This window comes from Notechis scutatus, chromosome 3, assembly GCF_049901735.1.
Source record: "Notechis scutatus isolate UNSWTSFEM ecotype Mainland chromosome 3, rNotScu1.2, whole genome shotgun sequence".
Lineage (NCBI taxonomy): Eukaryota > Metazoa > Chordata > Lepidosauria > Squamata > Elapidae > Notechis > Notechis scutatus.
Window position 1 is genome coordinate 129,953,466 of NC_142011.1, and position 23,817 is coordinate 129,977,282.

At 36.4% G+C, this 23,817-nt stretch overlaps 1 protein-coding gene across 1 annotated transcript in view; it reads right to left on the reverse strand.

The window, feature by feature from the left end:
* The window catches only part of LOC113415857 (cadherin-12), an 817,727-nt gene that overhangs the window by 451,311 nt on the left and 342,599 nt on the right, over positions 1-23,817 (reverse strand). The window contains exon 3 of the mRNA XM_087961174.1: positions 389-471. The gene's annotated coding sequence lies outside the window, so the exon portion shown is untranslated. The remainder of the gene's footprint in view (positions 1-388; positions 472-23,817) is intronic.

Sequence of the window (23,817 nt, forward strand, 5' to 3'; positions counted from 1 at the left end):
AAAGGGCATTCTCCCAAAAAAGTGCTAACTGCACTTTTGTGACAATTCAATTTTGTGATCTTAATTATTTGACTAGAACCCTCCCACCTGCTTACAACTGCTGCCTGAAATTGCGGATATAATCAGTTTCACACTAAAAGGTTTTGCTTCCCTCTTTAAAAAGCTGCTGCTCACAGCACCAAGAGTGCTAGTAAAGAGCTGGTACTAGCGCATTTCCTTTCAATGCATAGTCCCAATTATGTGGCTTTTTACTCTCTTGTAATGCCTTCCTCTCCAATGAATGTAAATAAAAACAAAAATTATCTTCTTGCTAATTATCCCGGGACCAGGGTGAGTATTACAAAGGGAAGGGAATGGGAAAAAAGAGTTATAAGATTTGCCCTTTTACCTGGTTTCCTCATGAGTTGAATTCTGGAAACTTTCCTTGCTGTTTGGGCTAATGTGGCAGTTTGGGTCTATATCCTTTTGATACTGTAAAGCAAAACAAACAAAGAAAAAAAGCTGAAGTAAGATCACAAGCACAGCTGCAGTCATGTGATTTTTCATTTACTGACCACTTCTTTTAGCAACCAACTCACTGTTCCTAATTATGGTCACTAAACAAGGATTATAAGTGTATTTGGATGGTGTGGGCGAACAGCTTAGGCAAATATACATTTCATTTAATAGCTGAACAGGGAACATTCTATAGTCAGGTAAATATCACATCAAAAGATATGTTTAAAGTAGTACACAGAATATCATTACATGAAAATGCCATGTAGTTTCAATGTATAGATAAAATAATGACTGCCTTGAGATCATGAAAGCCATAGTATTAGTGAAGGCAAAAAATGAGATCATGAACATCCCCAATTATTATATCTTTTAACCAGTGGTGGGATTCATTTTTTTTAATACTTCTGTGGGCATGGCTTGGTGGGCATGGCATGGCTTTGTGGGCATGGGTTGGTGGGCATGGCAGGGGAAGGATACTCTAAAATCTCCATTCCCTCCCCACTCCTGGGGGAAGGTTACTAAAAATCCTATTCCCTCCCCACCCCACTAACCTGCTTTCCAGCTCCATTCTCCTGTGCAGGGCAACAAAAGAAGATCCAGCCAATCAGCTGGGACTTGGGAGGCAGAGAATAGATGGGGGGGGGGGCTGTGAGAGGTGGTGTTTGCCAGTTCTCCAAACTACTCAAAATTTCTGCTACCTGTTCTCCAGAACTTGTCAGAACCTGCTAAATACCACCTTTGCTTTTAACAAATTTGGGAAGTATTTCTATAAATATGAATAACTCGTTGAAATGTCCTACAGTTTTAGTTTGTCTCTTTAGAACATTTTAGAACATCTTGGTTTGCATTTTGAGAAGCACAAAGTCTTCATTATGAAACCTTTCTATATGAACCTCTTTAAATTCCATATTTCAAGAACCAGAAGGAGACCAAAAAAAGAGGAGAGAGTATTTCTCCACAGGCAGCACAGAAACAGTTCACTCTTTGGGTTGTTCTCCGTGGAGGCATTTTATCAATGCTAAGTGTATCTGCGTACAAATAATTTTTATAACTATGAGCAAAATTGGGATGAAAAGTCTCCCCTAGGTAATTTCTGCTGCCTGAGATTTATTTGTATAAATCTAATATTACTATTTGATCATCACCCACTTCTGTCTCTCTCTAGAGATACCCAAAGTTAAAAGAAAGAGCATAAGTTTCTGGCACTAGCCAAGATGATGTCACATGTCATGACATAATTGTACAATGTTATGTGAATTGTATCATTACTCAATTTGTGTCATTTGGGGGATGACATTGTAATACAAATGTTCTTGCCGCCTTGTGGAGGCCTTTGATAAGCTGCCAATAGGAGGTACTTGTTTTGCTATTTTGCCTATTTTTCTCCCTCATTCCTGCCCACCCAAACAGCCATCATGAAATTAAAAATTGGTCATTTATGATATAATCTTGATTTAATGGAACATTTGGCAGGGGTTGCTTTTCTTCAATTATTGTGCATTCAATGAATGACATTTTAACATATTTGAAGTGGCATACCAAATAGAAGAAAACAAAGCACAACATACATTTGTACAAGTTGTGAGTTTAACAAAAAGAGAGATTGAGTTTTGGTGTTTCGCTTGAAAATCATGCAATCTTCAATCTTGCTGATTTCACAGACTCAAAAATAGCTTTCCATATTTTCTAGAATACATCTACCATTCCAGTCCATCATCTCTAGTATAACTGCAGCTATTTCAATCTTTATAGGAATTACTTGGCAGAAAGGATTGTCTCATTCTCCCCAGGAAACTTGTTATTTTCCCAGGTAACAATTCTACTGCTGAAGCTAAATAAATCTTGCTATATAAACTCCCTGGATGGAAGGCATATACAATTTTTCAAAGCATCTAGAGAAAGAACGGGTTTTTGTTTTGAAAACTATTGTAAATATTAATACTGAATGTATTTTTTCAGTATGTAACAACATCAGCCTTCAAAATATAAGAGGAAGGAATCAGGAGATTTCTGGGAACTCAAATTCTTATAGAAATGCAAAACAACAATATCCTAAAGGGAGGATAGGTGATTTCTAAGACAACATAGGAAGGACAGGACATGTTTAGGAAAACTGGGCTAATTACTCTGCCAGCTTATTTTGAATAGGATTTGAGAAAGTTTTTGGGGGGTGGGGTGGGGGAAGGGGGATTGAGTAATTGTGAGTAAGATTTTCCCTACTGGTAAAATAGCAAAAATAACTTTCTTCTATCTTTATCACACATATATATGTTACAGATAAAAGCTAATAACACAACTTTTATCTATAGACACATCCCTAAAACCTTATTATTTAGTTCTAATCATAAAAAAAAATCTATGAAGAGTTACCAGAACCAACAAGGTTTATTTTTAGTTTAATCACATCTATATTCCCTTCCTTTATATGCTAATTACTTTGTAATTCTATGTATCTCCAACTCTTTTTTTTCCCTGTGGGGGTGGGGCAGGTACTAACTGTAACTTTAATATGTTTTGAAGGACCACAGTCTCAGCACTTTTAATTATTGTATTTTTACCACATACTATGCTAAATTGTTCGAAACACTGGAACCAATTATGTAGATAAATGGTGGTCTCTTCCTCATTGAATGTTTCTCTCACAAATAATATATTCATTTATCTGAGAAAAGTTAATTTGGATTCCTGCATGAACAGGAATGATCCCTTTTATTTGTATAAATTATGGAACTTGTGACCAACTTGTTTAAGTCAACAACTGTCACCTTTAGCCTGTCATGAATCATGAATTCATTTTTTGTATATAACATCAAAACACAGTTGAGCAAAGACCTGTAAAGCCAAAGACCTGTAAGGCCAAAGACAGTCTATGCTCTTTCATGACAATTTGCATCCTATTTCGATATATAATATGTATTGCACATCCTACAAGAGCAATTGGGAAACCTTATAATTCTTGTCACACGACTGCCATGTCATCTCCTCACCAATTTTGTCTAATAATGTCAATATGATTTAAAGGCACCACACCATTCTTGTAAATTATGAGTGGAACATAGTTGCTCTACCAAGTGGCAAATATGTACAGAGAAAGGTCAAATAATTCATTTAATATCTCTCAGAACATCACAACACAATTATTATGCATAATTTTCAACTTCCTGTTCACGTTCCGTAATGTATCCTATTACTGCATTATTCCATATTGGTTAAATTTTAGCAAAGTGTGCTTTGGCTACTAAATTTTACCTAATACTTCATTACTGATTCTATTCAATCTTCTTTGAATCATTTTTTCTCCTGCCTGTACTGAAAAGATTATGAAACAACAGAGTTTATTCGTATAACAAAAGGAGATTATATTTTGGCAATTAAAGTCCATATAATAATTTCTCACAACAGTTCCTTAATGGTTTTTCCATTCACCTTCCCACATCTGAAAGAGGAAATAGAAGACAGAACAATAAATGAATGAAAATTGATGTATTAATCAAAATGATAATGGATGCATAGGAAGAAAAATACCAAAAAAAGAAGAATAAACTGGACAGTACTATACTCTATCTTTATGATATTAAAAATATTTGTCTCACTACTTAGTTTAATAGCTCTGTAAAATTAAATTGCTAACACATCTGTCATTCTTAGAAGTCTTTTTCAGGCATTTACCTAAATAAGTAAATAGAACTGAAAATGGTGCATTTCCTGAAGCCTTTCCCTGATTTGCTGCACCTTGGGGCTCATTTAAAAGTGATCGTGTGATCCCAGGGCTGAAGAAAGCTGGATCTCTGATAATGGTGACAATTACACTTGCATTCAAGTGAACACTACCAAAGATCCTCTTTGGAATTGTTGTTCAAAATATCAAGGCTAGAGAGAGACAAGGATGGGTTCCATTCTCTGTTCACTCTGGAGCCTGCATACATTCAGATAAATGCCTGAATGGGACTTCTGTAATCAAAAGAAACAACCAGAATAAATCTATACAAATATGGTTGTCTTGGTTCTCAGTGGCTTGAATTATAGAAGGTGAGGGTTGCCTAATTAGACATGATCCCAATTATTCCCAAACTGAGTGTGAACGTATGGCTGGATTAATTAGTCTACTTTGGTCCCCATATAATGAAAGTTTGTGTTCCCTCCACCAAAATAAATGCCTTGTAATGCAGTTTCCAAATACATTGTTCTATTTAAAGTTTGTATGCTTTGTATGTTTGAAGTCACCAGCTAGGGAGAGTAGCATTTTGGAAATATAAAACTAATAAATAGGAAATGTCTGTTTTTTATTGTAGGCCAGGCAATGCCAATGCTATAATTATATATAGCTCATGCAAAGAAGGCTTGAATTTTCAGTCTTGCGAGAACTTTGAATTTTTCCTATGGTGGTGTGGATATTCTCCTCATTATGATTAAATAAAAAGGGGTGCAAGGAAAGAAGGAAATAGGAGACAGAGGTGTACTCACATCCATACTATAGTATGTTACTATTTGAATAGTAAATTTAGCATTATATTCTATTGCCTAATGATAAAAATGGAAACATTATGCCTTATGGCTTTGGCTTAGCAAACTCTGCTTCCAGTGCCTCATTAGGAATTACATGTGTATACTTGATCATGAGCATACATGAGAAATCACACTTTCTTTATTTCTGTATTGATTTATACAATTTATAAGACCACCTATCCTATTTGAGTGACTCTAGGCAGGAAACCAAACAAACCAACATAATATAAACTAAGCACCCAGAATAAACATTTGAGATTAAGACTGGAACAGAAGAAATCAATCAATTGATGTACTGTACTGTACATAACTTACTGAACTTACAGTTCCAGTTCCACAGCCTAGGATAACAGTCAAGTCATTTATGCCTTGTGAAAGACTAGCAAAATGGGAACCTAGGGCAGATGCTACAGTAGAGAAAATGTAATTCCTTTTCCACAAGATGGCATCATCAGATTGATGGGACCTGAAACATGACATCTTTGACAGTTCTGGTGAGGCATGCATTAACAATCAGAGACAGGTGCTGACACAAATAATTTGACTCTGTGCTATCTAGGGTTTCATAGATGAAAACTAGAACTTTAAGTTGTACCTAGATGCTCACTGAGAGTCAGCTCAAGGAGCAGAGGTGTTACAGTATATGAGACTATTGTTAAATGTCCAAAATATTTAGCCAGTTTAGTCTAGTGGTTAATGTTAGAAAATAGGAGACTGAGTTCTTGTCCCATGTTATGCATGAAAAGTTGACAGGGTGATTTTGGACCAGTATTTTTGTTTCAAGTCAACTCTCTTCACATGATTGTTGTTATAGACTACATAGTAGGAGGAAAGAGTATTAGTTATGTTCCCACCTTGAATATTTAATAAAATAGTAAAGATGGGATAAAAACAATCTAAAAAGATCCCCACTTTTATTGCTGTATTCTAAACCAGTTGCAGCTTCCAAATGCTTTCCAAACATAGCTCCCTGTAGAGCCTAAATTAGTAGGCCAACTAATTTTCTTCTTCCAAGAAAATTTCAGATGGGGAAAAATGAGGATATAACTTATTGCCCTATCTTACTTTCCAGCTTACCCATTTACCCATATACAAAAAGGTATATTCTTTCCATCCCAGAGACTATACATGTTTATATCAAATATACCAGAAAAACAACAACAAAGCCCTTTGTAACAGAATAGCTCTTATAAAACAGCCACCACATCTCTCTTCAAAAAATGCAGTCACAAAGGCAGCACATGACTACCATCAATGCTAAAATCCTGGTCTTAGCTACTTTCTGAAAGTACCCCACCCGTCCCCTGGAACAAGCACTTCCATAATATGGGAGCTGTCACATCTTTCTCCATGGATAGATTAGAGACTCACAGCATCTCTTCTTAGAATAAGTGTATAGAGCAGACTAAATCTGTATGGGAAACAGGTCTAAAGGTACAGAGAAGTTGAATGCTACTGTTAAGTATTTGTTCCAATTAGCAGCCTTCCCACTTCATTTTGCACAAATTGTACCTTCTGAATTATCTTAAGGGTGGAAAGGGTTGACTTTAGTTATCGGTATGTGCAGTAATTTGAGACTCAGTCATTGTCTTAACAGCCTCCCAGTCATGAAAGCTGGCAAAAAAGCTTGAAGTTCAGTGAATGTTTTTCTGGCCATGTTTTCGATCTGTTGTTCAGGAAAAGATTCCCAAGCCGTGGAGCTGTACTTCAAGGGAAATGTATCTGGATCCAGAATTGGTCTGGAATCAGAATCAAGCCATATAAGTCAACAACAAATAGTACTTGGATCTTGCTGGAATTTAAGTTGACCTCCCCCACTCCCATTCCGTTCCTTATAACCTACAGACACTAATTGTGTAACTAATTGATTGATTCCTGAGCTATGAGGAAATGAAAGGTATTTGCAGGAGGGACATCCCATGCCTCCCTCCCAGAATCCATGATATGAATTACTTATGAGGGAGAAGAAACTTTACCATAAAAAAGCAGGAAACCAAAGATGTAAAGTGGGATGAAAAGGAAGAGAACAGTCAGAAAACATATATATATGCAATTGCCTTATAATGCCATTTTAGTATTTAGCATTGTGAACCCTGTAAAAGAAAGATTGGCCAAGACAGGGTAAGGAGTCAAATAGAAACTTAGTCTAGAATCCCTTCATGGGCACAAGACGATGAAGTTCCACCCCTCTTCAATGCTTTTGAACCTTATCTAGGCTCAACCAAGTGCAAACTGTCAGTCTGAATAGCATATTTCCAGACTGAATAATGCTGGATTATTGTCTGTCTGAATGACTTCTCAAATATTCACTTTTTAAATGTCCACATATTTAGATTCTGTGGTTATTTTTTTAGATTCTTTGCCAATATTTCTTAAACTACTCATATTTTAGAAGATATGACCCTATTTTTGTGAAGGAGTCCTATCCCAGGCAAGTACATATTTTATATAATTGTGATGTGTTTCTTGTAGGGCAAATTTATCTGGAATTTTTCTTGTGTCTAGCAATTTTTTTTCTGTCTAGGAAAATTTGGCTTCATATTCCAGTGGTAGAAGAAGATCACAATTCATGGTAGAATTATGATCCAGGAACCATATTATGGTAGATATATCATTTCCTAAAATCTTGACTTTAAAGAATAATGTTAGTTCAAACTAGAAAGAAAATAGATCCAATCTACTGGTAAAATAATACCTACAGAATATAGAATACAGAATGATTACTTAGCAAAGATTTAAAATGTCCAGTTGTCTAACAGTAACACTAACAAAAGGATCATATCTTACTACATGATATTAATGAAACTGAAAATAGTAAAAATAGGGTAATCTGGAGTGAGTTTGAGGGATAAGAGGACTCCATTCTTCAGATGTAGTGCTTTTGAACATAAATCTTTGCTTCGAAGTTATTTAGTTGAATAAATATGCAGTTTGAATGTGGCTGTCTTGGAAGATCTTAGAGTTAAAAAAAGTCTTACCAGCCTGGTGTTTGTTCATTTTTGAGATTAGCAGGCCATTTTCATTTTCATTCCTGAAATTAATAAGTGAGAACTATTTTGCCAAAACAAAAAAATAATAATTTGACTACACTTGCTTTTGTTCACTGTAAGTACTGATAGAGGTTTATCATTTATTTCACAATCTCTCTCATTCTCCATTTCTCTTCAGTTCTGCTTATTTTCTTCCTTTATAATTTTGCCTGATTTAGCTTCCTGTTAGACATTTTCAAGATGAAGACATTAAGAGATGAAGTTTATTTCAAGAAAGGGAACATCCAATAAACTGGACCCTAAATGATTGTACAACTGAAATCATACACACAACCTTCTACAATGCTATTACAAATCTGGGACTGGAACAACTAGTAATCAACAACACTAGACTAAACAACTGCCTCGATCTCATCTTCTGCAACAGTTTGAACCTAATTTACGGAATACAAATTAAAGAACCCTTTTCCAGTAGTGACCACAATATGATTGACTTTTGTCTCAACATACATCCACACAAAAATCACCACAATGATGTAATCCCCTATTGTAACTTCAAAAAAGGCAACTATGATCTTATAGACAATGATCTCTCATCCCTTGATTGGCAATCTCTATTCACTGGATGCAATACCGTTGAAGACCATTATAACATATTTTTACTTGAAGTCAAAAGAGTCAACAAACTATATGTTCCAACAACAACTCCCAAAACAAAACAAAAAAGCAGATTACCCATATCAATAAGGAAACTTCAATCCAAAAAGAGATCACTCTGGCAGAAAAACAAATCTGGTCACGTTGCCAATTTCAAAAACCGATACAAAAATTTATGCCACCAGATAAAGACTGAATGCACCAATTATCACATTAAACAAGAGGAAAACCTTCTAAGCACCAATTCCAACCGAGCTTTTTACAATTTTGTTAACAACAAACTAAAAGACTTAAGGTCCATCCCTCCCTTGATAGGACCTGATGGTAAAGACTGCAACGACGACACCATTAAAGCCAACATCTTTAACACATTCTTCGGCTCAGTATTTGTAAACAGCAATGGATCATGCCCAGTATTTCCTAGCCGTACCACAGATAACAACGATGATCTAATACATATAGATTTCACAGAAGACAATGTCGAAAAATCACTACGCAATCTAAAACCATCTCTATCTATTGGACCGGATGGAATATGTGCCTACTTCTTAAGAAAGCTATCCACTGCCATAGCCAAACCTCTAAGCATAATCTTTGAAAAATCTTTCAGGACCAGCTCCTTGCCTAACCTATGGTCACAAGCCACAGTCATCCCCATCTTCAAAAAGGGAGACCCAAGCCTAGTTGAAAATTACAGGCCAATCTCCTTATGCTGCGTCACCTGTAAAGTCATGGAATCAATTATTAACCAATCCATCATCCTCCACTTAGAGACAAACAACCTACTCTCCAATAAACAATTTGGTTTCCAAAAAAAAACTATCCTGTAATCTGCAACTCTTACACTGCAAAAACATATGGACGACACAACTCGACCAGGGCAAAGCAATTGACGCAATCTACATAGACTTCTGTAAAGCCTTTGATTCAGTGGTACACGACAAACTACTCCTAAAAATAAAATCCTATGGTATCTCTGGACAACTGAATAACTGGATAGAAGCATTCCTGGCAAACAGACAACAAATGGTCAAAATCGGGAGCGTTCTATCAAATCCAGTACCTGTCAATAGTGGTGTCCCCCAGGGCAGTGTTCTAGGACCAACTCTCTTCATACTCTACATAAATGACCTCTGTGATCATATTAAGAGCAATTGCGTTCTCTTCGCTGATTATGTAAAGCTGTTCAATACCACAGACAATACTGCTACCCTACAAAAAGATCTTGACTATGTATCTGAATGGTCAAACAAATGGCAACTTCAAATCTCAACAAATAAATGCTCTGTCTTACATATTGGCAAAAAAAAAATCAGAAAATAAAATACAAGCTGAATAGTCAAGATCTTGTTGATGACCCAAGCTCTGTAAAGGACCTTGGAATACTCACCTCTAATGATCTAAGTGCTAGAGCCCACTGCAACTACATAGCCAAAAAGGCATTAAGAGTTGTTAACCTAATCCTACGTAGTTTTTTCTCTGGTAATATCACACTACTAACCAGAGCATACAAAACATTTGCTAGACCAATACTCGAATACAGTTCATCAGTCTGGAACCCTCATTACGTATCTGATATTAGCACAATTGAGAAAGTCCAGAAATATTTCACAAGAAGAGTTCTCCACTCTTCTACTCGTTGTAGAATACCTTATGCCACCAGACTTGAAATTCTAAAACTAGAAAACCTTGAATTACGCCGTCTTCGGTCTGACTTAAGCATGGTATATAAAATCATACATTGCAATGTCCTACCTGTCAATGAATACTTCAGCTTCAATCATAACAACACAAGAGCACACAATAGATACAAACTCAAAGTAAACCGCACCAAACTTGATTGCAGGAAATACGACTTCAGCAATAGAGTGGTCAATGTCTGGAATACTCTACCCGACTCTATAGTCTCTTCCCCAAACCCCAAAAACTTTAACCTTAGACTGTCTACTATTGACCTCACCCCTTTCCTAAGAGGTCTGTAGGGGGCGTGCATAAGCGCACCATCGTGCCTACCGTCCCTGTCCTATTGTTTCTCTTATTCTTTTATTTTTCTTATATGTACCCATTTCATGTATTCACAACTATGTATACACTTATACTTATTATCTTGTAAACAATTGGCAAATCAAATAAATAAATAAATAAATAAATAAACCTTTTCAGCTCCTATTTTGTTAGAATTAATTTAATAAGAACTATATAAGACACTTTCTCCCCCTTCCAAGACCCACGTTCAGAAAATGGTAGTTCTCATCTGACAGTTGACAGATAACACTATCAGCCAATAAAAGAAGACACAGTGTATGTAAGGACAGAATATGATGCTAATGTAAAAGAACAAGCCCAAATCTCTGATCTTTGACCCTGCCAGATAAATACTTTTTTCCCCAATCTAATTTTTTTTAAAAAACAAATTTTATTAATTTTTACAAAACAATACACAAACAAACAAAGCATGATAACATAAAAGATCTTTTCTAAATTATAATATATATATATATATATATATATATATATATATATATATATATATATATATATATATATATATATTACGTTATCTGTTCAACTTCGTATCTTATCCCAACTTCTCTTTATTTCTCCCTTTCATTCTATTATTCAAATTATATTTCTTGCTAATTAAAATTTTATTGCTTTTCAAGAACAATACACAGACAAACAAAACGTAGAACATAAAAACATAAAACATCTTTTCTGAAAGTTGCTTGATCCCGGGTTAAAACTCTTCGTACAGACACAAATTCAAAAATCATATTCATTTTATATACCATTCCATATCTTATTACCATTTTCAATTTTCTATATAGCTTCTTCCCTCTTTTATCTTTCTTAATTTTATTTTATTTATCTCATCTCAGTTCAAGTCATAATACTTATCATTCTTTGTCTGTTCTATTTCCAGCTATCCATTCATCTTTTCTCTTTAAACAAACTTCTCCTGTACACTGATTGGAGTATGACGCCTTTAACTCTTTCCCCTAACTTAATAACACTTAATATAACACTTAACTTATATTGGGATTCTGTTTAGTACATTCTAAAATTACACAATGTATTTTATAAGAAAAACAACAACAACAAAAAACATATTTATAATTATATAAGACCACTATCAATGCCATTAAAAAACTAATCATACATATTAATACTCATTTATATCTTAAGCATTTTATTCTAAATACACATATAAAAACACAATCTTATGTACCTTACAGAATCCCTTTTTCAATTAAATTTACCCATTGTCTCTAAATAAATTTTGTTTTTTTAAATCTTGCTTCCCACCATTAAGGCTTCTCATCCCTTCCTTTCTCTCTTGCTTATTCTTCTCCTTACCCTTTTTACCCCTTTGTCTCTCCTCCTCCCTTTTCTTCTTCTGCTTCCCCCCTTTCTGTTGTTTTCTAACCTTGTATCCACCTTTCATCTCATTTTTCTCTTTTTTGGTTGTTTTTTCAAGCCTTAAAATCCCCTTTTTCTTTTCCTCTTTCTCCTCCTCCTCAAATAGAATCATTTGTTCATCAAAGATGGCTTCTTCTTTGTCCCAGTCGTCCTGCTGCACAGTCAATTTTTTATAAATACATACCGCCATTTCTAGAAATTGAAAAAGAGTGCCCAAAGTATCTTTCCCATCTTGTTCTTCTTTTTTATATTTTTGATATTCAATTTTTAATTCATCCACCAGCGATGCCATTGTAAAGAGAAATTTTTTTTTCCAAGACAACCACCCGAGTGCTTTTAATCAAAAATAATTCCCAACAGTTCCAAAGTCACCAAAGAGTCCAAATAAGCTATTTCTTTTAATACTTTTTTCTTTCTTCCATTTCTCTTTCTGGGGTTGTTGTTTGATCAAAAAGTTCCAATTAAGATACATCTTTTAGAAGTCTTATTAATATTCAATAGCTCTTTAAAATTCTAGGCAATCTCCTCCTTGTTTAAATTCTATTCCAATTTTTTTTCCTTTCCCTTCCCACTTACAGCAAAAAGATTTTCCTTTAAGTGTTCAGAAATCCATACCTCCAATGCGAGTTTTCCAATTTCTCTTAAAGTTCTATCGCTGTCACGTTCGGAAGGAGAGTGAAAAGAAAAAAAGTTTTTCCTTTAATTTCCATTCGCCGCTTGACACATTCTGGAAACGACGTATCTTTAATAAGCTTTAAATTCCAGGGTACTTTCACTGTTACTTTGTCCCGGTCAGCAAAGATCACTTTCATTTCTTGACAGCTCCTCCTGCACTTTCTTTTTCCGGCTGAGCTCTTCTATGTGGCGGCCATTGCTGACCGCCACTCAGCTGCCTTTGGAAAAGAGGGTTTGGCCGGCTAGGGAAGAGAGATGCGATGTCTCTCGACCCTGCCAGACCCCCCTGTCTTCGCCACCTTCTACGGAGGTGGCTTAGCGTTGGGGGGGGGGGGGGGGGGGGGGGGGGGGGGGGGGGGGGGGGGGGGGGGGGGGGGGGGTTGGGGGGGGGGGGGGGGGGGGGGGGGGGGGGGGGGGGGGGGGGGGGGGGGGGGGGGGGGGGGGGGGGGGGGGGGGGGGGGGGGGTGGTGGGGGGGGGGGGGGGGTGGGGGGGGGGGGGGGGGGGGGGGGGGGGGGGGGGGGGGGGGGTGGGGGGGGGGGTTTTGGTGTGGGGGGGCGCCGCCCCCCCCCCCCCCCCCCGCCAAATGGCTCAGGGCACTCGGGCAGTGAACACAGGCAGAAACCGCACACAGTCGCGGATTCCTGCCTGCTCCGAAGCGCTGCAGACTGGCAGGTTAACAACTCTTCTCCCCAATCTAATTTTTAAAAATGAGAAGCTTGGTTTTCTAAGACAAGGGAGACACTTCATAAAGGTTGATTAAGTAAGATGTTTTTGTTGACCTCTGAAAAACTATGGAGGCAAGGCAAGGTTGACCTCTTGAGTGAAATCCCAAATCGGGTTGACAGCAGGAGAAAGAACAATTTGTAAGAATACAAGAAACTGCTGCTGAATTTGGCCAATGGCCCATAAAGACCAAAAAGATGCTTTCAGAAATTTACAAATATGAATTGGATAACAGACCTATTCCATTGTTTCTGGTATTTAATGTATATTGCTTGTAATTCAATTGGTACAATCAAGCTGCAGCCACTAAAGCCATCAAACTGTAGCCACTGAAACCTGAATCCTACATAGATTTCTAAAACACGGTGCATGAAATTGTCCAGGTTCCTTTTAACTCCCACTTTTGGAGGCAATCACCCCATCTGACAGTAGCTAATTTCACAGCCCACTTGATATGTAAAGGAGTATTTTCTGTTACCTCTCTTGGATTTTCAAGCATTTACTGTAGTTTTAATGAATGTCTGTGGAAAAGAAGGAAAATTATCTTTATCTGCTTGTCCCATATGGTCCTTATCATGGTCATCGGAAAAGTATATTATGTTCCAAATTCTGTCTCAACACAAATTTATATAACCTAATTAGCTATTTTATTCTTAATATTTATCTTAATTATTCCAAGCATGTTTTACTTTTTTTTTCACAAAAGCTGCACATTAGGTTGACATTTTCAACAGTCACATTCCTGATCAGTCACTGTTAACTCACTACCACTAATATATACTTGCAGTGTTTTGTTCTAAAAGCAAGTAAACAAACAGAATGCCAAAATAAAAAATAAAAATCTGAAGCATTTGTCTTTTGGAAGCTTAGCCACTCTATTTAGAGAGAGCTGTTTAAATCTCTTTAGACTTTCTTTTAACTATATTCACCTGAATTTTTTGCTATAGTCTCAACATATCAATTTTACATTCATTTCTAACACAAGATCATTAATAAACAAATTAAAGACTAATCCATTGGGACCCTATTAATATCTCCCCAATTTGAAAATGGTTGATGTCAGCTCTTTTTTCCTGTTCTCCAATCAGTTCAATATTTGCACCTTTTTCCTTCTCCCCAAATTGCTGAATTTTCTCAAGAGCTTTTGTTAAAGAAAATCTCAGTAAATATGCAAATTAACAAGTAAATTGTTTGTTTAGTATGACAGTCTCAAGGCTGTATAAGGGAAAACCAGAATTTTGCCTGGAAATATGCCACCAATCAATGCATAGTTAACATCAGTAAAGGCATTCCCTATACAACCAATTTATCTCATAAGTTTTTTGGCAGATAGAAAAAAATATTTTTCTCATCTTATTAACATGTGTTATTGTATTCATATTTGTCTGCATTTTCCCATCCAATCTGTACCCATTTAATTTTTATTACACACACACACACACACACACACACACACACACCACAAACTACACACACATCACATTTATATAGAAAACTTTACATAAATATGTCCTTTTATATCCTGATTACCAGTGCACACAATATTTCATTTATTTATTTTATTTATTAGAATTTGTCAAACAAAAATGAGAAAAGAAAAAAAAGAATAAAAATACAATGACAGAGATGATAGGCACATTAGCGCACTTAAGCACGCCCCCTTTACTAACCACTTAAGTATGATGTAAGGTCCACGGAAATCAATTTGTGACTGAAACTGTGAAAAATATGTTTTGGTATGTGCTGAATGGTATTTAATGTTGATTCACAGATGATTGTTCCCACCAAAATTATATTTTACCCTCTCCTTATATATTTTTATTTTGCTGACAAAATTTTTATGCCGATTTGAGTTGATTTGCTGAATTTTGTCATTTCATATTGCAATATGCAATCCATCATCAGCCACGTCTTCAGACATTTCTTTGCAAACTCTGCTGTAATAGTCCAAACAGGATATTAGCCACCAGTCAAGCTAAGCAGAGGCATTACATCCAGGTCTAGTTGTCTAAAAAGATATTTCTTTTGCTTTTTTAGACAACTAGACCTGGATGTGGTGCCTTTGTTGAGTTTTCCTGTTGCCTCATATCTTGTTTGGAGATTTATTTTCTGACTTCCAGGAAAGAAATAATGAACTGTAATGGTTTTTTTTTAAATAGCTAAGGGATGAGATGAGAAAAAGAAGAGTTAATTTATTTTATTTTAAAAGAATGTGATAAGAGGGAAGTAATTTCTTCATATACTTCTTTTTCCTTATTATATTCTTATTTTTTCTTCCTTTTCTGTGCTTAACAATGTTTTATTCTTTTATTTTTAGGTTGTATTATTTTTATCATTGTAAATTGTAATCTGTAATAAAATTATTATAAAATTAAAAAAAAGATTTGTTTTCCTATAGAACATCTCCATTTTGTCTTAATATTTTTTTTTGTTCAGCCCAGTTCTTTAGTCCTTATTTTCCAACTCACATCAATCCAAATTCAGAAAATCTTAACTCAGAAAATTTTAACTGTCTTCTCAGAATCAGTTGGAAAAACAAGAGTTATATTTACTACCTATTAAAATCTTAAATTTCCAGATGGTTTCTTCCTGTAATTATCTGTGGATGTCAATAGGATGAAAGGCAAGATAACACTCTATTGGGAAAAAACAGGGTAGATCTCAAAACACTCTCTCATATTAATTACTGGATTTGGTGGATTTTTGAACCATTGAAGCCATTATATCACATTATGTTCAAGTGTCATTTCAAACAAGTATATCAGAACCAAAAGTCACAGTATCAAAAGAACAAACATCACTGTCACACTTTTATAGGCAGCCCTTGATCAGCAAATTTTCTGGCTTCTCAAGTATGAAGAGTCAGAGTGAACACATGATGGAAGCAAATCTGGGACTGTCCAGTTCAGGACCACAAAGAGAAATGCTTATCCCAGCATTGACTTATAGCAATTATTAGAGATTTAGAATCTGACCTTGAAAGTCCTTAATTCCTCCAAGTCCTTCAATAAGCTTTCAAAAACTCATCCTTTCTTTCTTTTTTTAAATAGTTTCAGTGTTAAAAATTACCTTGCAAGTTCTCAAGTGTTTTCTTCTAGCTTTGCTACTTTCACATTGGTGTGTGGGTGTGGGTGTGGGTGTGGGTGTGTATGTACACACTCCAGGGTTTAACATCATTGCCCAGAGAATCATTGGTTGCCCTCTCCCCTCTTTGGAAGAGCTTTATACAATGGTGGGGTGCTGCCGGTTTAACAACCAGTTAGGCGCTTGCACTTGTGCTGAAAATGGAGCATTTAGAAGCTCAGCTGCTTACCTTCTAAGTCAGCAACAATAAGTAGAACAACGAGGGGGGGGAAATCAGCTGTGCCGCACAATCGAGATGAGTTATAAAGCAGGAAATAAAGTATAGGATAGGGTGGGTGAAGGTGGGCCGGGCCAGCTGATCATCGGAACTACCAGTTTGCCTGAATTGGTCCGAACTGGCAGCATCCCACCACTGGCTTTATAGCTCCTGCTGCCTTAAGAAAGTTCAAAACATTCTTAAAGATCCATCTCATCCTGGGCATCCTTTTTTTTTTTTTTTTTTTTTTTGAACTATTACCATCTGGAAGACAGTACAGGATAATAAAAACAAGGACAAATAGGCTGAAAAACAGCCTCTATCCCAAAGAAATAATTATATTGAATTCTACTATATAGTGCAATATTAATGCAATATCAGGGATTTTCAATTCAATTATATAAAATGTGAATATGTGTGTTTGTGTTTTATTTTTATAATGTATATTGAAGATGTCATTTAATTTCATTGTACAAAGTGCAATGACAATAAAGTTATAGATAGGTAGGTAGGTAGGTACATATAGATATACCTGTATATCTATATCATCTATATATGTGCACGCATGCATGCACACCCACACCCACAAATAAATTAATACCAATAACTAAAATCCAATTACAGATAGGGTGGGGGGCAGGTCAGGGAGGAGAGATCTGTTGTTACTTGTTCAATCAACTCCATTGTAATGATTCCCCATTAGGGTCCCAAACTAACTGGCAAAGTCTGGTCTTTGGCCCTTATGAAATGTAAAGAGGTTGCGGGCTGACCTCCCATTGGGGTACAAGATGTTTCTGAGGACAGGGCTATGGCAGAGAAGGCCCTTCTCAACCCATCCAGCTGCAATAATTGCAGCATGCCTTCTCTGTCTGCATGAGTGGGAAGGGCTAATCCCAGTGGGATGAGACAGTCCCTCAAGCAAACTAAAATCATGACATGAGGGGCTTTAAAGGTGATTACCAACACCTTGAATTGCATCTGGAAGCAGACCAGCAGGCAGTGCAGCTCACAGAGCATATGAGCCATTCTTTAGACTCCAAGAATTGCCTGCACTGCCACACTCCGCACCAGCTGTAGTTGCTGAATGCTCTTCAAGAGTAACCCCACATAGAGTGCATTACAATAGTCCAACCATAAGATGACTAGGCATGAATGACTGATCCAGGAAACTGGGAACCCTGATAGGGATTCCTGATCCAGAAAATTGGCACACAACCTGTACAAAGGCTGTCCTAGCTGTGACTGCCACCTGTTCTTTGAGTAGGAGTTGCAAGTCCAGGAGAACCCCCAACCTGTGCTCCAGATTTATCTGGGGTAGTGCCACCCAATCCAAAGTCAAAGATGACTAAGTTCTGGGTCTTGGGGTCCCATGTACCCAAAGCCATTCAGTCTTGCCAGGTTTCAGTGGAAACTTGTTGTCTCCATCCAGGCCTTCACAACTTCCAGGCACTGTGAGAGGGCAGCCATGGCATAACTTAGGTCACCAGGAATGGAAATATAGGGTTGGGTATTGTCAGTATACTGCAGATATGGTGACAACTGGATCTCACCCAGCACTTTTATGTAAATGTTGAGAAGGAGTGGGGAGAATACCTAGCCCTGTGTCACACCACAAATAGTGGGTCAAGGCTACCTCTCACTCCTTATCAACACTGATTAGGACCAGCCTTAGAGAAATTATCCGAACCAGTGAAAAATTATGCTTCCCAGTCCTCTTAGCTGACCCAAAAGGATAGTTGATTGTATTGAAAACCACTGAAAGATCAAGGAGAGCAAGGATGGTTGCACTACCGCCATCCCTCTCTCATCAAAGATCATCAACAAGCACAACATGTTTCATGTTACTTTAGTATTGAAGATGGATGATGCTAATTTTGGTGTTCATAAGATTTTATTTGTATGTTTGTTTTCCCATTGTTCTGAGGTTGTTCACACTTCCCAAATCAATAAAACTGAATGAGATAAGTTCTCCCTTTAAATGTCTATGGATATTCTCAGTCATCCAGGTCATGGTTGTCCCAGAGGTGCTTTTTCAGGAGGCAAGAGGAAGCTTCTTGGATAAGAAGCAAAATGTCTTCAAAGAAAAACCAGAAAGTACATTTTGAACAATCATAACCTGAATCACTGATAATCTCCACAGACATTTAGCTTTGCATTTTGGGAGGAACACCCTTTGAATGGTACAGGAGTATGAACAGATTTCCAGAAAAATTGCAGACTACAGGAACCATTTACACTACAGTTTGAGATGAAGACAACACAGACTCATTTCCAACAGCCAACACCTATGTTCAACAGTGAAGGGACACAGGGCAGAAACATCTTGCAGAAATAACAGCTCCACAACACAGTCCTTTTAGGAGTTCCAAGAAGGATCCACACCCATTTGCACTGCTCAAGTGACCCTGAGGACACAGGAAAAACTTCTAAGTGGCCTCAAAGACTGTAAAAAAATACAAATACCAGTTGTTTGCAAAGAATATAAATCCTTCCAGTCCACACCATCCAGTCAGAGCTGAAGAAGCTTCTTGGATGAGAAGCAAAACATCTTTCAAGAAAAACAAAAAAGTCCAGTTTCCTTTGAAAAAGCACCTTTGGGATTCTCTCTTTAAGTTTTGCCACGGAACTTAACTGATAGTGTGAAAAGCTATGGAGGCTACAAAAAGCTTGAGAAATTACTCTACAGTTACAGAAAGGCCTGGGCCTTGGTCAATTTCTAGCTATAAAAATAATACAATATTCTATTCAAGAGAATTTATTTTCCACTTTAAAAGAAAGTTTAAAATAAGATTCTCTTTGTTCATTTAAATAAGAACTGTTAGAAAAGCACCTGTAAAAATGTTTTGACATGACACTAATATCTGATTCCATAAGATTGCATAGACAAATTGGAATATTGGGACTGTTGTTACAGAGGGTTCTCAGAGAGTTCTCCCATATGGTAGCCTAAAGCTGCCTGCCTCCTATGAAGTACTGGTTAAAAATGAAGCTTTTTTCAGAAATCACTCTTTAATGTCTTCTTCAGCTTTGGCAATTATATTGGCTAACTGTTATGTTCCAATACTACAGGCTCCAACAGGTGGATTCCCCCTGCTCCTTTAACATCCCTACGAAGGAAGGAAGGAAGGAAGGAAGGAAGGAAGGAAGGAAGGAAGGAAGGAAGGAAGGAAGGAAGGAAGGAAGGGCACTTTTTACTCATTTAAGCTATAGAGAAAAATTGACAGAATTTTACTGGTTTGAAAGGACCCTGGTTTATTGGTGAACCTATTAAAAATGGTCTTGTGTATTAGTAGCCTATGGTCAAAAGGTCCCTAAAGAGTATGGCAGGCAGCATACAATCTCAGGATGAAATGTCTATAGAGAGCAATGATCAGTGATTCGATGGAGAGGGCCTTATCTCAGAGACACCAAAACCAAATGTAATAAAGATATTGGCCCAGAGTAAAATGGAGCATGTCTGAGAGATCACACAGCACCCTTTTAAAAAGCACAATTTCTAATGCAGAAAACAAGGCTTGCCTTCTTGTGGGCTGAGAGGGAATAATGAAGACATGATATATTCCTGTCCTTGAAAAAAAAGTTGGTCAATCATCATTTGTATGGGGCAAACCTGGATGAGTCTGGATGAGCTCACAATCTTTCAAGTTACTAAATTACTCTGAAATGTAGCTTTCAGATCCAGAGGGCAGTGATACTGCCCTCTATGTGTTGAGATGTAGATTCCATGGTGAGACAAGGGTGAATTGTGCCCCTAGAAGCAAAGCAGGTGTATTATTCCCAGTGTAGGTCATGTAAAAAGAGAAGATTAAGGTCACTTAGAATTAAAATGTATCAAAACAATTGGTTTTATCCAATAAAAACTAGTAGCTGCCATGTGCACTACTGAACTGATTTTAAAACAGTTGTACATATGCATATGGCTACATGCATTTATAACTTTACTAAATCACAATCCCACCATTTCCCATTTTAATTTGGTTGTGAAATCTATCTATCTATCTATCTATCTATCTATCTATCTATCTATCTATCTATCTATCTATCTATCTATCTATCTATCTAACATCTACCTACCTATCTATCTCTATCTGCTAGTGTACCAGTAAGAGACAGCTGGATTCTGCAATCTGGAAATGCTGTGGTATAATCCTGGGAAAACCAATACAATAAACCAGGCTTTTGAAATTTATGGAGAAAATATTATTATTTCTAGTGGAAGAAATATGACAGCTATGTCATATTCTTAAATGTAAATTCTAATGCCAAAGTATATAATATGAAACACATTTTATGCTTCTAATGCAGCTCTTTGTTCCTTAACTCTATTATCATAGAGTAAAACAAATATTCATATTAGAGAAAGTGAAGCAATTTTTCCAGACAGAGAATTGATTTTCTTATAAAATATGATTTTCATTGGATTTTTGTACAACTACAGATATAGAAAATAAGCTGTTATTGTTCAGTGGTCTGATTCTGAGCAAGCAATGTAGAGGATTCACTTTCTGTAAATTGCCATAGAAGATATAAGTAGGATCAACTGTATTTTCCTTTATTAATCCTTACTAGTTTTCCTTTCTTCTTCTATAGCTCCAGATTACCATCTGCCTTTAAGCACATGCATCAAAAATCACCAGCAATAAAATTTTGGAAAACAGCAAACAATAAAACAATAGTTTGCTACTTTTTTGTTTTAATCCTAGTAGTGTTTTTGCTTCAAGAAAGATGTTTACACCTTTTTTTAAGGATGCATTAGTTTGAGTAGAAATGCATTGGTATTATCTTTAAAAAAGAAATTCTTCTGGATTTTGATATGAGCACATTATGCGCCTTAACCTACAGTTTTGATGGACATTCTTCTTTGTTTCAAGAAGAAAAATGTCCCAAAGCATCTCCTTCATTGACAATTTGAGTACACACAAGGGTTATTTGACAAGAGAGGAAAATTGTCTGGAGGTTAGGATAAAACAATACTCCTGAACCAATATCATGTTTTCAAAAACTGACTTCCTTTCACCAAGCATATCAGTCAGAAATATGGACAGATTCCATATTTTTATAATGCTAAAAGCAAATATTTTTGAACAAATTGATACATTTGAAATTCTGAAAGCAGATTGTGGGCACTAAAACAAAATAACGATTAGGTTGGGAAAAGATAATACATATTCATAGTTACAAAACATTCAAAAAACAAGATAGTGAAGTTTCTCTTTGACCCCCTCACCGCACCAAATGTTTTCTGCCCATACATCAATTATTTTTCTCCTTTCAAATTAAACACTGGCCTGCTATTACTTTAGCAACTTTCATGTAAATAAAACTTGTCCTTTGCTTCTCAACATGTAAGCTTTCCATATAATTCATTTATAATTAAAACAGTCTTTAAAAATCAGATCAGCTATTGTAGGGAAATGTAGAATGCCAAGAATATTATCTTTGTGCTCACTGATACAGTATGCAGTGCATGAAACATTTCTTAGATTAATATGCGTGGCATTCAGAGTAATATATTTAAAAGCTTTCTTTTAGCATGGTAAATAAAGAACATAATCATTTTAAATAATTTCACTTTATAAAGAATTTAAATTTCACTGTATGACTCATCCCAAAACAAACAAATAATGCCAATACCCAAACTGCAGGTGTACAAGAACAGTGAAGTCACTAAACACTAATCACTGGTAATTTCTGGAGCCATTTAGAATAATTTTGCATGGTTATCAAGACTCTAGGGTGCTAGGAAAGCCCAATGGAAACAGCAAAAAATCTATTAACAACAATCTATTAAGTTTAAACAATACAAGCATTTTTAAAATTTACATTAAATTAGTTTTAACCTTCTCCAGAAAGCCTTTTCACACGTGAACATTCAAAACATTGCTGACACACATGCAGCAATGGAGACTTTAAACATTTTCTATAGAAATTCAGAAGAATTGCTTCAACATGATCTGAAGTTCAGAATATTATAAGTCCATGGATATATTCAATAATGAGAATGGGTAGGCTATATGACAATAGAGATCTACAATAATTTCATGATAGTTCCTACTGGAAATGAATTTGAATGTTTCTTTCTCAGCAAGATGATGGCCCAGTGAACATTAGCAGCAATAAAACCAAGTAAACATTAGCCATTACCTAGAAATATTCCATGTTACCAAGATGTTATTCATGTATCATGTATCCATTTAGAATTGAACACATAAAAATATAAGATAGTAGTTCTCAAGGTACTTTTTTGTTTGAGCTCTTATATTAATGAATAGTTGGTTATCCAGTAAACCAAAATAACAAGTAAAACTATAATGAGACTCGGTAAAATCACAATTGGCATACATCTCTATTAGTGCAGCTATACTATATCCTTCCCCCTTTCTGGGGGGAAATGGTTTTATGTAGTGATGGTGATTCAAATAATTTAACAACTGGTTCTCTGCCCTAATGAATTCTTCCAAACCCAATTTGCCAAACAGCCCAGAAAGTTAACAACCAGTTCTCCTGAAGTGGTGCAAACTGGATGAATTCCACTATTTGTTGTATGGCTTGCAAAGGGCCAACAAGGTAAACACTGTCCATTTTGGGGGATAAGGCTGTTTCATAGAACAGGTACACTTATGGGGAGCCATCAAGTGACACTGTTTTATCATTGGCACACGAACATGCCCATCTTTACCAGATCTGTTGGAGTCTTTCAAAGAGTTGGATTTACAAAAGGTGAACTTTAGAGATGCTGATCCAAATCTTTCCAATACACATTTTTTTAGCTGCCCAAGGGCATTTACTGGATCCTTAAAACAACTTGACTGAATTGGCCATGCCCAACTGGTCTGATCTGTATGCCCAGCTCCAGGATAATCCTGGTTTCAGTAAGCCAAAAAGCAAACAGGGCAAACTCAGACAAAGAGCACTGACAAAGTAATTATTGATTGTATTTCCCACTTCTTTGAACTGTTGAAGGATCTATTTTACACTGAACTTTCATCACTGAATTTCAAAGACAA